Raw genomic sequence first — 14,693 nt, 5'->3', positions numbered from 1 at the left:
TGCTGGACAAACTTTCCTCATTCCTGAAGAAGGGCTTATGCCCGAAACGTCGATTCTACTGTTCCCTGGATGCTGCCTGACCTGCTGCGCTTTTCCAGCAACACATTTTCAGCTCTTCTCTGTGGACTGTCTCAAACACTTTACACTCTACACACATTCTGATCTCCTGACGCTCTTGCTGAGGGGAGAGGGGAGGGTCACGTGGGTGAGGGCACAGGAGAAGCGAGCGTTGGACTCCCAGTCAAACCCAGAGAGGGTCAGCAGGCTGCTGACACTGTAGGTGCTGTCCGAAGCTCGCAGGTAGTTGCTGGTCTGAACCCCGTCCGAAATGACTGCACCGTCCTTCTTCCACTGCACCTCCAGCTCATCGGGATAGAAGTGATTGGCAAGACACACCAGGGTGGCAGTGCCCTTGGCACTGACCTGCTCCAGGGAGGGGGCAGCAGGGTCAGCTTGGGCTGAGAGTTCTCACGGCCTGAACAACGAGAGAAACAGTTTTAATCCCAGGCATTCGAAGGGACCTCCATTCTCTGAAGATTCACTGGGAATACAATCTGTTTGAACATTTGTAGCCAATACCTAATAAACCCAACAAAAGGATGGATATTTATTCAAATTCCTTTTTGATGGTGAACATTGAAGTCCCCCACCCAGAGTACATTCCTGCCCTCACCACCCTCAGAGCTTCCTCCAAGTGCTGTTCAACATGGAGGAGAGACTGACTCATCAGCCAAGGGAGGACAGTATGTGCCAATCAACCAGAGGTTTAATCGAATCATACAGTATAGAAGAGGCCATTCACTCATCAAATCTGTACCACCAACACTGCACTGCATCAACTTTCCAGAACGAGATCAATAACATTGAAAGTTCGGACATTTCTGGTGGTCCTTCAAGTACACTTTAAAGGTTGTGATTCTTTCTGCCTCAGCGACCCTCCCAGGCAGTGCATTCCTGACTCCCACCCTCTGGATGAAAAAGCATTTCCTCAAATTCCCTCTAAACCTTCTGCCTTTCACATTGAATGTGTGCCAACTTGTTACTGAACCTCCAACTAAAGGCAATAACAACATTCTATTCATCCTCTCCATTCCCATCATGACCTTGTACACCTCGATCAGGTCCCCCATCCAACTTTTCTGCTCCAAAGTAAACCACCCAAGCTTATCCAGCCTCTCCTCACATCTTTTCAGATGCTCCATTCCACGCAACTCTCTGATGAATCTCCTCTGCACCCCTTCCAGTGCAATCACATCCTTCCCACAATGTGGTGACCGGAACTACACACAGTACTCCAGCTGTGGCCTAACCAGTTCTACCCAGCTCCAACATATCCTCCCTGATCTTATAATATGTGCCTGAAATGATAAAGACTGCACCACCACTGCTGCTGGGTCTGTTCGGCCAGTGGGACAGGCCATATCAAGGGATAGTGAGGGTGGTGTTTGGGACATTGTCTGTAAGGTATGATTCTGTGAGTATGACTATGTCAGGCTCTTGCTTGACTTGTCTGTGAGACAGCTCTCCTGAATTTGGCACTCACCCCCAGATAAAGTACGGAGAATGGTACAGGGTGGACAGGACTGTGTTTAATGATGTTGTTTCTGACACCGATGTCAATGCCAAGTGCTCTGTTCGGTTTCATTCCAGTTTTGAGACATTCCAGTGATTGTTAAAATGGAGTGCCTTGCTCGGCCATTACAGAGTCATAGCATCATAGGGATGTACAGCATGGAAACAGACCCTTTGGTCCAACCGGGCCATACCAACCAGATATCCCAACCAAATCTAGTCCCACCTGCCAGCACCCAGCCCATATCCCTCCAAACCCTTCCTATTCATATACCCATCCAAATACCTCTTAAATGTTGCAATTGTACCAGCCTCCACCACATCCTCTGGAAGCTCATTCCATACACCCTCTGCATGAAAAAGTTGCCCCTTCCCCTCTCACCCTAAACCTATGCCCTCTAGTTCTAGACTCCCCGACCTCAGGGAAAAGACTTTGCCTATTTATCCTATCCATGCCCCTCATCATTTTGTAAACCTCTATAAGGTCACCCCTCAGCCTCCGACGCTTCAGGGAAAACAGCCCCAGCCTGTTCAGCCTCTCCCTGAAGCTCAGTTCCTCCAACCCTGGCAACATCCTAGTAAATCTTTGCTGAACCCTTTCAAGTTTCACAACATCTTTCCAATAGGAAGGAGACCAGAAATGCACGCAATATTCCAACAGTGGCCTAACCAATGTCCTATGCAGCCGCAACATGACCTCCCAACTCCTGCACTCAAAGCTCTGACCAATAAAGGAAAGCATGCCAAACGCCTTCTTCACTGTCCTATCTACCTGCGACTCCACTTTCAAGGAGCTATGAACCTGTACTCCAAGGTCTCTTTGTTCAGCAACACTCCCTAAGACCTTACCTTTAAGTGTATAAGCCTTGCTAAGATTTGCTTTCCCAAAATGCAGCACCTCGCATTTATCTGAATTAAACTCCATCTGCCACTTCTCAGCCCATTGGCCCATCTGGTCCAGATCCTGTTGTAATCTGAGGTGACTCACTACACATCCAATTTTGGTGTCATCTGCAAACTTACTAACTGTCCTTCTTATGCTCGCATCCAAATCATTTATGTAAATATCAAATAGTAGAGGACCCAGCACTGATCCTTTTGGCACTCCACTGGTCACAGGTCTCCAGTCTGAAAAACAACCCTCCACCACCACCCTCTGTCTCCTACCTTTGAGCCAGTTCTGTATCCAAATGGCTAGTTCTCCCTGTATTCCATGAGATCTAACCTTGATAATCAGTCTCCCATGGGGAACCTTGTTGAACGTCTTACTGAAGTCCATACAGATCACACCTACTGCTCTGCCCTCATCAAACCTCTTTGTTACTTCTTCAAAAAACGAAAGGGTGGTTAACAGTTAACCTCATTGCTGTGGGTCTGGAGTCACGTGTAGGTTACACTGGATAAGGACGGTAGATTTCCTTCCTTAAAGGACATCAGGTCTTTATGTCGATAGCTCTTTAACAAACTCCTGATCACACACCGATCAGGAGAACTTTATCCAAGAACATTGGAACAGACTCGGATCAACACACTTCAGGAAAGAGTCACATTGGATGTTCATGTAGAAGGTTCTAGATTTCATTTCCCAGCACTGGGCTTAGGTCAAGGGTGAGGCTGCAATGAGTCTCAGTGTCCCAGGGTTAGACAGGATCACTGCTCCTAATGACCCCATGACCCCTGGAAGGGGAGAGTGTGTGAATAATGGGTGAGGGTCAGGATCAGGAGACTCCCACCCTCAAAGAAAGACTTGCATTTGTGTAGCACCATAGGGTGCCTTATGTCCCTCATGTCTGACTGTGTTCAGCAAGATTCCAGAAAGCAGAATGGTCATGAGCAGATCACATTTTTTTAGTGATGTTGGTTGGAGGATAAATATTGACCAGAAAACCTGGGGAAACTGCCTTGCTCTTCATCTAATAGTGCCATGGCATCTCTGACTGCACTTCCCCCCACCCCATACCTCCCCCCTTCCTCCCCACCCCCCCCAGAGAGGGAAAGACATCAGGTGGCCCCATCTTAAGGTGGTCCCTTTGACAGTGTGGTGCCCCCTCAGTACTGACCCTTCGACAGTGTGGCAATACCTCAGTACTGACCCTCCGACAGTGAGGCAATGCCTCAGTACTGACCCTCTGACAATGCAGCATTCCCTCAGTACTGACCCTCTGACAATGCAGCACTCCCTCAGTACTGAACTGCACTCTTGGCCTGGATGATGGGTTGAAATCTCTGGAGTGGGATGTGAAGCCAAAACATTATGAGCCCGAGGGGAGAGTGCTCCCACTGAGGTCCAGCTGATATCTCCTGGTCCAATATTCAGCTAGGAGGGAGGGCTTTAGATTCTTGGGATGCTGTGACTGACCCTGGTGAGTTGTGACCTGGACAGAGGTTGCTCCAGAACAAAACTGGGGACTAAGTTCCTTCTGAAGTGAATTGCAAATGCTAGTTGGGAGGGTTTCAACTGATTTGGCAGGGCTGTGGAACCAAAAGGTAATATCAGAGACGAACCCTCAGCTCCTAGAATGCTGGGGTGATAGATTTCGCCAGAATGAGGAATCGTAACTTACTAGGCAGGGTCAGAGAGCGGGAGAGTTTAATCAATTCTGAACCAAAGTGACTGTGCATGTATGGGACGACACAGTGTGTGGGAATCAAGACTGGGGAGTTACAGAGACAGATTGCCACGTGGGAATCTAATGTTTTCCCACCAACTGAAACCCGGCTCAAAGAAGGGCAAGATTGGGTTTTAAAGTTTTTGGATCCCAAGTGTTCATGAAAGATAGGAAATAGAGAAATGGTTGAGGATTGTTTATAGAGATCAGTGTGGAGCTGGAGTAAGTGAATGTCCCAGAAGGGTCAAGGACAGAATTTATTCACTGGATACAGAAGAAAAAAATGTGCAATCAGATTTCACTCTGGGTCACTGACTTGTGGGAGGGATGTAGAGGTACAAATCTACAATGTTGTGAAACTTGAAAAGGTTCAGAAAAGATTTACAAGGATGTTGCCAGGGTTGGAGGATTTGAGCTACAGGGTGAGGCTGAATATGCTGGGGCTGTTTTCCCTGGAGCGTAGGAAGCTGAGGAGTGATCTTAGAGAACTTTATGAAGACATGAGAGGCATGGATAAGGGAAATGGACAAGGTCTTTTCTCTGGGGTGGGGGAGTCCAGAAATAGAGGGCATAGGTTTAGGATGAGATGGGAAAATTTTGAAAGGTACCTAACGGGCGACGTTTTTCGTGCAGAGAGTGGTGTGTGTATGGAATGATCTGCCAGAGGAAGTGATGGAGGCTGTTATAATTACAACATTTAAAACACACCTGGATGGGAACATGAATGTGAAGGGTTTAGAGGGATATGGGCCAAGTGCTGGCTAATGGGACTAGATTAATTTAGGATATCTGGTCAGCATGGATGAGTTGGACTGAAAGGTCTATTTCCGTGCTGTACATCTCTATGACTGTATGATTCTATGACAAACACACCGACTGAGCTGCAAAACCAAACAGGATATTTTTATTGCAAATTAGCATTCCAAAAATAAAATCCAAACACAGTATTTATAAAATCTGGGAGCAATTTAATTTCAATTGTAACCACAAAGATGATAGCGCTTTCTTTGAAAGCTAGACAATTGTGGGATGAGAATTCAACAACCGCCCACTCTGTCAAATGGTGTTGACGACGCTCTGATCTCATCAAAATATGTTTGCAATCATATTCATAACATGTAAGGGAAGAGAAACATTGAAAACTGAATTATCATGAGTGAGGGGCCATTAAAAACTCAGGCCATGATGTTAAACTCGGACACTGATGTATCTACAGCTTTAGATTGTTAAACAATATTTGAAATTGTACCAAACACTTTGTTGAAAACTTTCTGCATTGGTGATTTTATCAGTACCAGAGCAAGGAAGCAGCATCTGACCGTGAATTCTAACAAGGTAAAGGTAACAGACACTTTATAAGGATCTGTCTCAAGAGTAAAATTCAACAGCAGAGATCTGTCCAGTGCTGGGAACATTTTGGACAAGTCAGCTGGTTTCCAGCTAATTACTGCAGCTTGAAAACTCCAGCATGATCAGAAAGAAAAAGGAACAATGTGCAGATTGGTGAACAGGCCCCTACACCTGGGCCTGAGGCAGGAGCCCAAGCTCCAACACACTGGCCTCACTTCACACCAACCTTCACATAGTGCGGGGTCATGAACTCCGGCCATCAATCCCTCTGGGACCGGGACGGAGTGAGGGAACAGGGACTACTGTAGAAGAGTCAATAAGGAGTAAAGCAAGATGGAGAGGGTGTGTTGGAAAGTGTTTAATGGAGGGAACATACTTTGTGATCCCCAATACTGACATAGTCTATGCATATCACAGAATGAACAAAACAGCAAACCGTGAAGACAATCATAAGCCACATCAAAGCACTTCTTTTTTGAAAACTCATAGCATGCAGGACATTTTCATTGTGGTGCGATCAGTATCCTGGTTTGAAAGCTGTTCTCTCTCTCTCCTCGTTTCTACAGATGGAGCCGGTTAGATCCTCGCAGAGCCCCAGTTTATTTGTCCTGTTCAGTTATATGGGGATACTGATGGGGGGCTGGGGTACACCTGATGAAGGAGCAGCGCTTCGAAAGCTTGTGATTTCAAATGAACCTGTTGGGCTAGTACCTGGTGTTGTGAGACTTCTGACTTTGTATTTTTCGGACACAGTGAAACAGCTGCCTACGCATAACTATAGAGTACTTGCACTGCAACTGAGGATTATGGGTAATGACTCCATCCATTAGCCATAAACAAACCTGCAGTCACTCCAGTGGATTCTAGTGGGAATGACCTGTCAGTTGCTTCCTAGATATTACATGATTCACCACCACCCTCTCCAGGGCAATTAGGGAAGGGCAACAAATAACCGACACGTCAACGCCCACCACATTTCAGGAGAAATCAGAATAAATGGCATATAATTCAAATGATCAAACTGGTGAGGTTTGAATTCATCTCTTTGAAAGACTGGAGTCTTGTCCAGAAACAGAGCCTTGAAATGGGTGAACCTGGTTTGTCAGACAGGAAGGTGGGGTGTCCTTCAGATTGACACTAGGATCAGCAAAAAATGAATTACGCTCAAAGACCTAACAAAGGGCTGTCAAAGTGTGCCCCCAAACTGCAGAGAACAGCACTTTAGGCTTCGCGTCCCCATCTCCATCCTTGCTTGTTGTCCTTTCCTAACTGGAGAGGGCGTTGGTGAGCCATGAGATTCTCGAAGAGGATCTGACAGAGGGACAAGGTCATGTCCTCGGCCTGAGCACAACTGCCTGACCTGCTGTGCTTTTCCAGCACCACACTTTTCAACTCCGAGCACAACTATCCCTCAGGAGAATGAGCTGTGGCACATGGGAAAACGTGAGAGTGTTGGAAAGGCACCCGCAGCCTGGTCAGCCTGCAGAGGGGCAGAAACAGATTTGATAATTGAGCTGATATCCTCCCGAGCTGAGATGCCGACTCAGGCTTTCAGAGCCACACAGTTTACATTGTTACTGACGGTGGCTCCATGGGCAATGCTCCTGCCTCATCGTCAAAATGGTCATCGGGTTGAAAGCCATCTCAGAAATGAGAGCACAGAATCCAGGCTGAGACTGCGGGGCACTGCTGAAAGTTGCACAGTCTCTGGCACCATCATTTGAGGCTCCACCACCACCACACCCCGACCACACCCCCACCCCCACCTTTACGTGGCTTGACAAGATCCCCATTCTGAAGAGATTCCCTCAGGTATCCTGCTCAAAGGTGTTTGGTATGCTTTATTTTATTGGTTAGAGTATTGAGTACAAGAGTGGGGAGATCATTTTGCAGTTGTACAGGCCATTGGGTAGGCCACTGTTGGAATATTGCGTGCAATTCTCGTCTCTTCCTATCAGAAAGATGTTGTGAAACTTGAAAGGGTTCAGGAAAGGTTTACAAGGATGTTGCCAAGGGTTGGAGGATTTGAGCTACAGGGAGAGGCTGGACAGGCTGGGGCTGTTTTCCCTGAAGCGTCAGAGGCTGAGGGGTGACCTTATAAAGGTTTACAAAATGATAAGGGGCATGGATAGGATAAATAGACAAAGTCTTTTCCCTGAGGTTAGGGAATCCAGAACAAGAGGGCATAGGTTTAGGGTGAGAGGGGAAAGATATAAAAGAGACCTAAGGGGCAACTCTTTCACACAGAGGGTGGTACATGTATGCAATGAGCTGCCAGAGGAAGTAGTGGAGGCTGGTACAATTGCAACATTTAAGAGGCATTTGGGTGGGTATATGAATAGGAAGGGTTTGGAGGGATATGGGCTGGGCGCTGGCAGGTGGGATTGATTGGGTTTTGGGATATCTGGTTGGACTGAAGGGTCTGTGTCCATGCTGTACATCTCTATGACTCTATGAATAGATTTATCTCGTCATTTGTTTCCTGTCTGTGAGACCTCACCATCTTGTCCGTGAAAGTGACTGCACTGTGCTCACAACTTTCAATATCCTGAAATGATTAAAAAAAACTGCACCAGCAAGAGTTCTCTCTCCATTATCACGTAAAAGGGGAGCAGTGAGCAAGTGATAATCCACACTGAGCGCAAACACTGAAGCTTCAGCTGAAAGGCTTTTTGCACCATGTTAACCTGCTCCCTGGGCATTTCCTTCCAATGTCCGAGATGGTTATCAGGCTGGGATGGAGACTGACAGATCACATGGAATCCTTCAGGCAAGGTACACAAGGGCACAGTCCAAGCTTGCTGCAAACATTAGCCTTCCTTCCATTGAAGGGCAGTGAGTTTGTCAATGGTGGTTTCCAGAGCACATCCTCCATGGAAATATCACAGACTTTACTGAAATGGAATGAACTGAAAGTAGAGAAGGAAATGGGAGGAATTAACCTGTTTCTGATTTATATCACTCCATTCTGTTGTGCTGTTGTTCAGGATCTGGGTTAAGCTCACTCATTTCTCAGTCGAGAGCTTCCTTCTTTCAGCCCGACAGAGACTTTACATTTGCAACCAGCAAATGTGACTTCAATGTTGGAATCTGTTTTCAGGATTGATGGGCTCAATGGTTTGATTCAATGAGATGAGGTAAGAAATACCTGTGACTCTTGTTGCAATCCAATCTTTTCTGTCTAATCTCTTCAGGGGTCGACATTTCGGGTGTAACCCTAATTCAGGACTCAGGGTGGGTTTTAGGGGAGCTGTGTGGTGAGGTGGGGATAGGTTGAGAAAGGTAGAGAGTATGACCTGATTGGTTGATGGGAGAGATGAATCGCGAATGATGTGAAATTGAGTAATTTTGGTGTGGGGAGGGGCAGCCGACAGGGATACTCCCTGTTGCCGCGACTGTTTACCTTGGTGCTTGAACCACTGCCAGAGACTGTCTGAAAAGACCCTGAAATAACGGCACCAAAGGTGGGAGTTGGGGAAACAAAAATCACTCTCTATACGGACAATGTCCTACTGTTTTTAGCTAACCCCAAATAGTCCATACCCCGGCTAATACAAAACATTAAATTATTCGGCAGCTTTTTGTGATACAGAATAAATTTTCCAATATCGGAAGTCCTGCCTGTGGGGGGATTGGTGGAGATACTGAAGCTGGAGGACGGAATGGAGTTTCCTTTTAGATGGTCACAGAAAAGTTTTCTCTATCTGGGAATTTTTATTACCCCTCACTTCCGGCAACTGTATGGAGCTAACTTTGTGTCGCTGTTTGAGAGGGTAAAGCAGGACTTGCAGCGATGGGAGGGAATAACCAGATCATGGCTCGGCCGTATAGCCTTGATTAAAATGAATGTTGTTCCTTGGTTGTTATATCCTGTGAGGATGCTCCCTTTGTTCTTACCCAACCAGGTGCTGCGGAGGTTTGTGGGATGGCTTGGATAATTTATTTGGCGCTGTAGGCGCAACTTAATTAAATTTACCAAGTTGCAACTTCCACAGGATATGGGGGTGTGGTGGACCTCCCAGATCTGAAGAGATATCAAATCAGCACCCTGCTGCCATATGTAGATGAATGGGTGCGTAATGACTCAAAGTTGATGTGGCTTGAAGTAGAGGCCTCGCAGGCGAGGTGCCCCTTCAGAAGCTTACTGTTCATGGATAAGATGAGATCGATAGGTGCGCATTGTGAAAGTCTGATTATCATAAATACGGTAAAGCATGGAGGATAATGCGGCAGGGTGGGGGCAATTTGCCGTTCACTCCGTTAGTGGGAGCCCCAGGATTTAGACTGGGATCAAAGGACTCCTGCTTCAGAGCATGGGAGCATAATGGAATCCCCTGTCTGGGAGATTTATTTGAGGGAGAGATCTTAATGTCTTTTAGCCAATTAGGTCAGAAATACGGAATTCCCAAGAGGGACCTTTTCTGATATTTCCAGGTTAGGGATTACATGCAGAAGACTATGTTCTTGACCCAGCCCGACAAGTCGGATATAGAATGAAGAGTGCTCCGATGTGGGGGCAGTCTTTGTTAGTACCACATATCATCTGCAGAGAGGGAATGCCTTGGGGGACATGGAGAGAGTCAAGGAAATTTAGAATCAGGAGTAAGGGAAGAAATCTCATCGGAAAAGTGGGAGGATGTATGAGGAGATGTAAAGAAAATTTCAATCTGCGATAAGGCACAAGCGATGCAATTGAAGATCCTCCCCAGGGCCCAAATGGAGCCAGAGAGATTAGCAAAGTTTAAGAAAGTGTCTTCCCCGAAATGACCCAAATGTAAAAACAGTATTGACATCCTTACACATTGCTTTTGGTCCTGTTACAAGATCCACGGATCCTGGGGGGCCATTGTGAATGAGCTGGAGACAATCCTGGGAATGGAAGTTTGAGAGGATCTGGTCTCCCTCCTTTTGGGACGACCGAAACTTCCCTCTTTGGGTGAGCACGGGAAGAGGTTATTCAACATTCTTACACATTGTGTGAGGAAGGATATCCTAATGAAATGAATATCAGCAAAGACTCCAGGTCTTGCAGGGTGCCACAGACATGCGATGGAGCACGTCCCACAAGATTACCTGACAGTATGGGGCACCACGGAATGGAGCAATTTTATAAGACATGGCGGCCCTTTCTAATTTACATCGACATGGATCTGTCGGCAGTACTGATTAGGGCCTTTATATAGGCACGAGGGCTGTATGTGGTGGTCTGGGGACCCCGGGGAGTTGGTGGGTTGGGGAGGGGGTGATCTCGTAAATACGGGTATAATCACTGTTGCTCCTGTGGACAGGAGCCTTGTTGGAGGGAGCGGCAAGTGGAGTCATGTAATATAGTACAATGTAGAGCAATTTAATTTTAGTGGATTGTAATTAAATTTAATGTTATTTTATTTAATTTGAGTTTGTGCTGATTTGGTTTTAGTTAAGCAAATATGAGACAACCGTATCTTGAACAATAGCCGGCGGTTTATTGACATTACTGTATTATAATATAATACTTTTTCAATAAATATTTACTAAAAAAAGAGGAACATTAGGGAAAATTAACAGTCAGAAGCACCATGCAATAGAAATGATCAGGAGTGGTGAGAAAGGAGGGAGAAAGAGAGATTCCTGTAGTATGGAGAGAGAGAGAGAGAGAGAGAGAGAGAGAGAGAGAGAGAGAGAGAGAGAGAGAGAGAGAGAGAGAGCGAGAGAGAGCAAGAGAGAGCAAGAGAGAGTGAGTTCTGAAGGAGAGAGAAAGAGAGAGAGAGAGAGAGTTCTGAAGAAGTTCTGAATCAGTGCAAGTGATCTCAAAAGCTGCTCAAAGTTTGCAACTATTTCCTGAAAATGAATATCACAAATACAGTCCATTTACATGAATAAAAATCAATTGTCCTTTCTGAAATAATTTAAAACCAAAAAATAAAATCAAAACTTATCATAATGAAGTAAGTGCAAGTATTTTAAATCCTCAATACTTCTGCCTTCCACTTCAGTCCCATGCAGATATAGTCCTCCTCACTCAGAGGGAGTATTCAGTGTCTGATATCAGCCATTGTTTCAACTCTCAGAGCTAGCATACACCAAACACATATCATTGCACCACTAGATATACTTTTTAAAAAAGTAAATGTAGGTGTAAATACAAAAACAAAATTGAAAGTGCAAACTTCTTTGAATTCAAGTCTATGCTACAGTTTGGATAAATAAATGGGTTCGGGTTGTATATAAATAGATAGGGAGAAAGATTGGCACTTCTGGTATCCACATCCTGCCAGTCGGCTGACGCCAGTAAGGATCGATATCCCAAACCAGCTACTTATTGAAGAAATTCTATGCCAGATGTCAAAACTCAATCAGAGAGAGGAGTTCAGAGGCTGAGGTGGATTCTCTTCTGCTTGGGGCATGAGGTTTGGTTTCCTTCTGGAGTCCACAAGTTGGCCGATGGCATGGCCTGTGTTAGGGTAACATGAGTTTTAACTGTTGCCCGTGAATCTCATTCATTACACATAATGGGTCTTTTATCAGAGCTTCAAAAATATCATCTGCCAACTGCATCTTCACACAAAGCTCAACCTCATCATAATTCACCCATTGGGCTTCCCCCTCAAAGCTCTTGAACCTGCCATAAAAGACAGAGGGGGTGTTATTGTTTTTATATCAAGATTTATTTGTTACAGCTCTTTCCTCTCGGACTGAGCAGCATTTGCCCTGAAATCACTCAGACTTCAGGCCTCCCACTTTCCTTGTGTCCAGTATCACACAAGTGGCCATTCCCACACAGCAGTGGAGCTTGGACAGGAGTTCTGGAGGGCTCACTGTGAGATCAATGGAGAGTCACGAGTTATTCTTGTACAAAACAATACCAAGGCTGGGAAGGTTAAGGACTGGCTACATAAATTAGGTCTGATCTGAATATTTCCAGCAGTTTTTACTTTTATTTGATAAACGAGGCCTGCGTTCTCTTGAGTATTGATGACTAGGGGATGGATCGATAAAAGTGACTGAGATGATTAAACAATTTGACAGCGAAGGAAGTGAGAAACTAATTCCTTTAGCGAGGCATGCCAGAAATAGGGAAAGGGGGTGATGTGAAGAAGCCTTTTATCACACAAACAATACTAAAATAATCGGGTTCCCTCCGGCCTTAAAAACTATTGTGACTGTTACAGCATTTCAATACGAGCGTTGAGAGATATTTGTAAGGTCAAGTAACAGTTAGGGACAATTAGGAAATCAATATACAGAGTTAAGATACAAATCAGCTATGATTAGGAGTATGAGAACAGACTGAAGGGTGCTGCTGGCTTAATCCTGTTCCTACCTGGTTTTGAATTTGATTCCAATGCCACAAATCCTCAAACCAGTGAGATCAATCATCAATGTTGCCAGTAACATAACAAACGAGTGGAGATGTTTTACTCAGCACGCACAACCAGAAAGGAATATCCACCACAAGGAAAGAGCTGGTGAGTGTAACTGAATACATGTTGTAACTTTAGGCTGGCCCTCTGCCCTTGTGTAGCTGTGGCCTGATGGTATCACTACTTGAGCTGATGCGGAGCAGAGACTTTCAACCCTTGCCTAATGGACACACACTATCAGCTGGAAGTGTTTGATCCAAAGAGGGAAAAAAAGCAATGATATGATTTTTTTTGGCATATCCCAATTTTTAAAAACTTCAGTGTTGGGATGCATGCTGCCCCTCCCCATTTCTCCACGGAAAGATATTTTTCTTGAAGTGCTGCAGCCTGTGTGTTGAAGGTACTCCCACAGCACTGCAAACTCAGGGATTCCAGGAGATTAAACATGTAAACATAAAAGGAAAGGTGATATCTGACCAAGTCAAGGTGGTGGTGTGGCCTGAAGATAACGGTGTTCTTACAGACCTGTTAAATTCATCAATCTGCTGACACATGTTGTGCTGTGACACACCAACACATGGGAAGGACTGGAAAGGTTTGCAAAAACTGTCTTCTAATTTTTCTATACTTTTGATTTTGGACTCAAATGGGAATAAAGCAATTTTAAAACCCAAGGATTGTTCAGGGATTGCTGGCACTTCTCAGTAGCAAGTTCCCTGACATGCACTAAGTGCTACTCACACAGTTCAAGCAGTATTAGATGGCTTTCAGACAAGCTGCAGCCAAGGGCTGTGTTCAACGGGAGCTTCAGTCAATAGTAAGTAGCTAACTAGTCACTACGCCACAGACAAATATCCTTTGGACAATAACAGAGATTGGCTCCCAGGTAACTGATCAGCTGGGGCTGTATACAAGTGAATTGAGAAATCACCAGATCTCCACAAGTTAAGGATCTGTCTCTGCAGTAAAAAGCCTGAAGAAAACCAGCTTCTTTTCCCTTCAGCACTTACTGTAAGCTGTGGCTATTAATTAATAAGTTACAGACTTGTACACGTTTGAACTAGTCACCCTGTGCCTCCTAAAAACCAATGGAAGCATCTGGAGAAGGAAGATCAAGGAACAACATTCTGATCTGCACAAGGATTATCTCAGGAAAAGCCATCAATAAGTAACATTGGAAGTACGTTCCCAGTCTTTCTCTTTATGCAAAACACCCAGTGCACTTTGTCCTTGTCTTTCTGTCTGTGTATGTGTAATGAGGAATGCATGTGGGAGGGGTTGTTAGTTTTAGTTAGGAGTTATATGCCAGTGGTTGGTAATTATTTGCATTTTTTTGTAACAAACTGTAACTCTTGTTAAGCAAAGACCCCTGACCTGTACTTACTGTAAAACTGGGTCTAAAAGACAGGTAAGTGAGGAACCAAAAGAGAAAATGCTGGAAAATCTCAGCAGGTCTGGCAGCATCTGTAAGAGAGAAAAGAGCTGACGTTTCAAGTCTCACTGACTCTTTTCTCTTCTTCCAGATGCTGCCAAACCCTCTGAGATTTTCCAGCATTTTATCTTTTGGTTTCCGATTCCTGCATCTGCAGTAATTTGCTTTTATTAGGTAAGTAAGGAATTCAATGTACTTCTGAATTTCTTTGAAACTTTTGTGGCAACTAATAAATAGCAGGTATTGAGTTTCAGCAAATTACTCCAGCGAGGGCCAAGTTTTCAATTCAGTCAGAAAGTTGAAGCATTTTCTGGACAAATGCAGGATAGCCAGACAGGTAAGCCAAAGACAGATAAAGCCTTTGTCATTTGAAATAATAGAAAAATT

The 14,693-nt window shown here is 45.0% G+C and overlaps 1 pseudogene; it reads right to left on the bottom strand.

Annotated features, from left to right (window-relative positions):
• Positions 1-11,969: 11,969 nt before the first annotated feature.
• The window catches only part of LOC148149211 (centrosome-associated protein 350-like), a 741,086-nt pseudogene continuing 738,362 nt past the window's right edge, over positions 11,970-14,693 (bottom strand).

This window comes from Chiloscyllium plagiosum, unplaced genomic scaffold (genome assembly GCF_037043375.1).
Source record: "Chiloscyllium plagiosum isolate Xiang-an unplaced genomic scaffold, Cpla_swu_hap1 HiC_scaffold_9, whole genome shotgun sequence".
Lineage (NCBI taxonomy): Eukaryota > Metazoa > Chordata > Chondrichthyes > Orectolobiformes > Hemiscylliidae > Chiloscyllium > Chiloscyllium plagiosum.
Note: the sequence above shows the minus strand (reverse complement) of the source record. Positions and strands in the feature narration are given on the sequence as shown.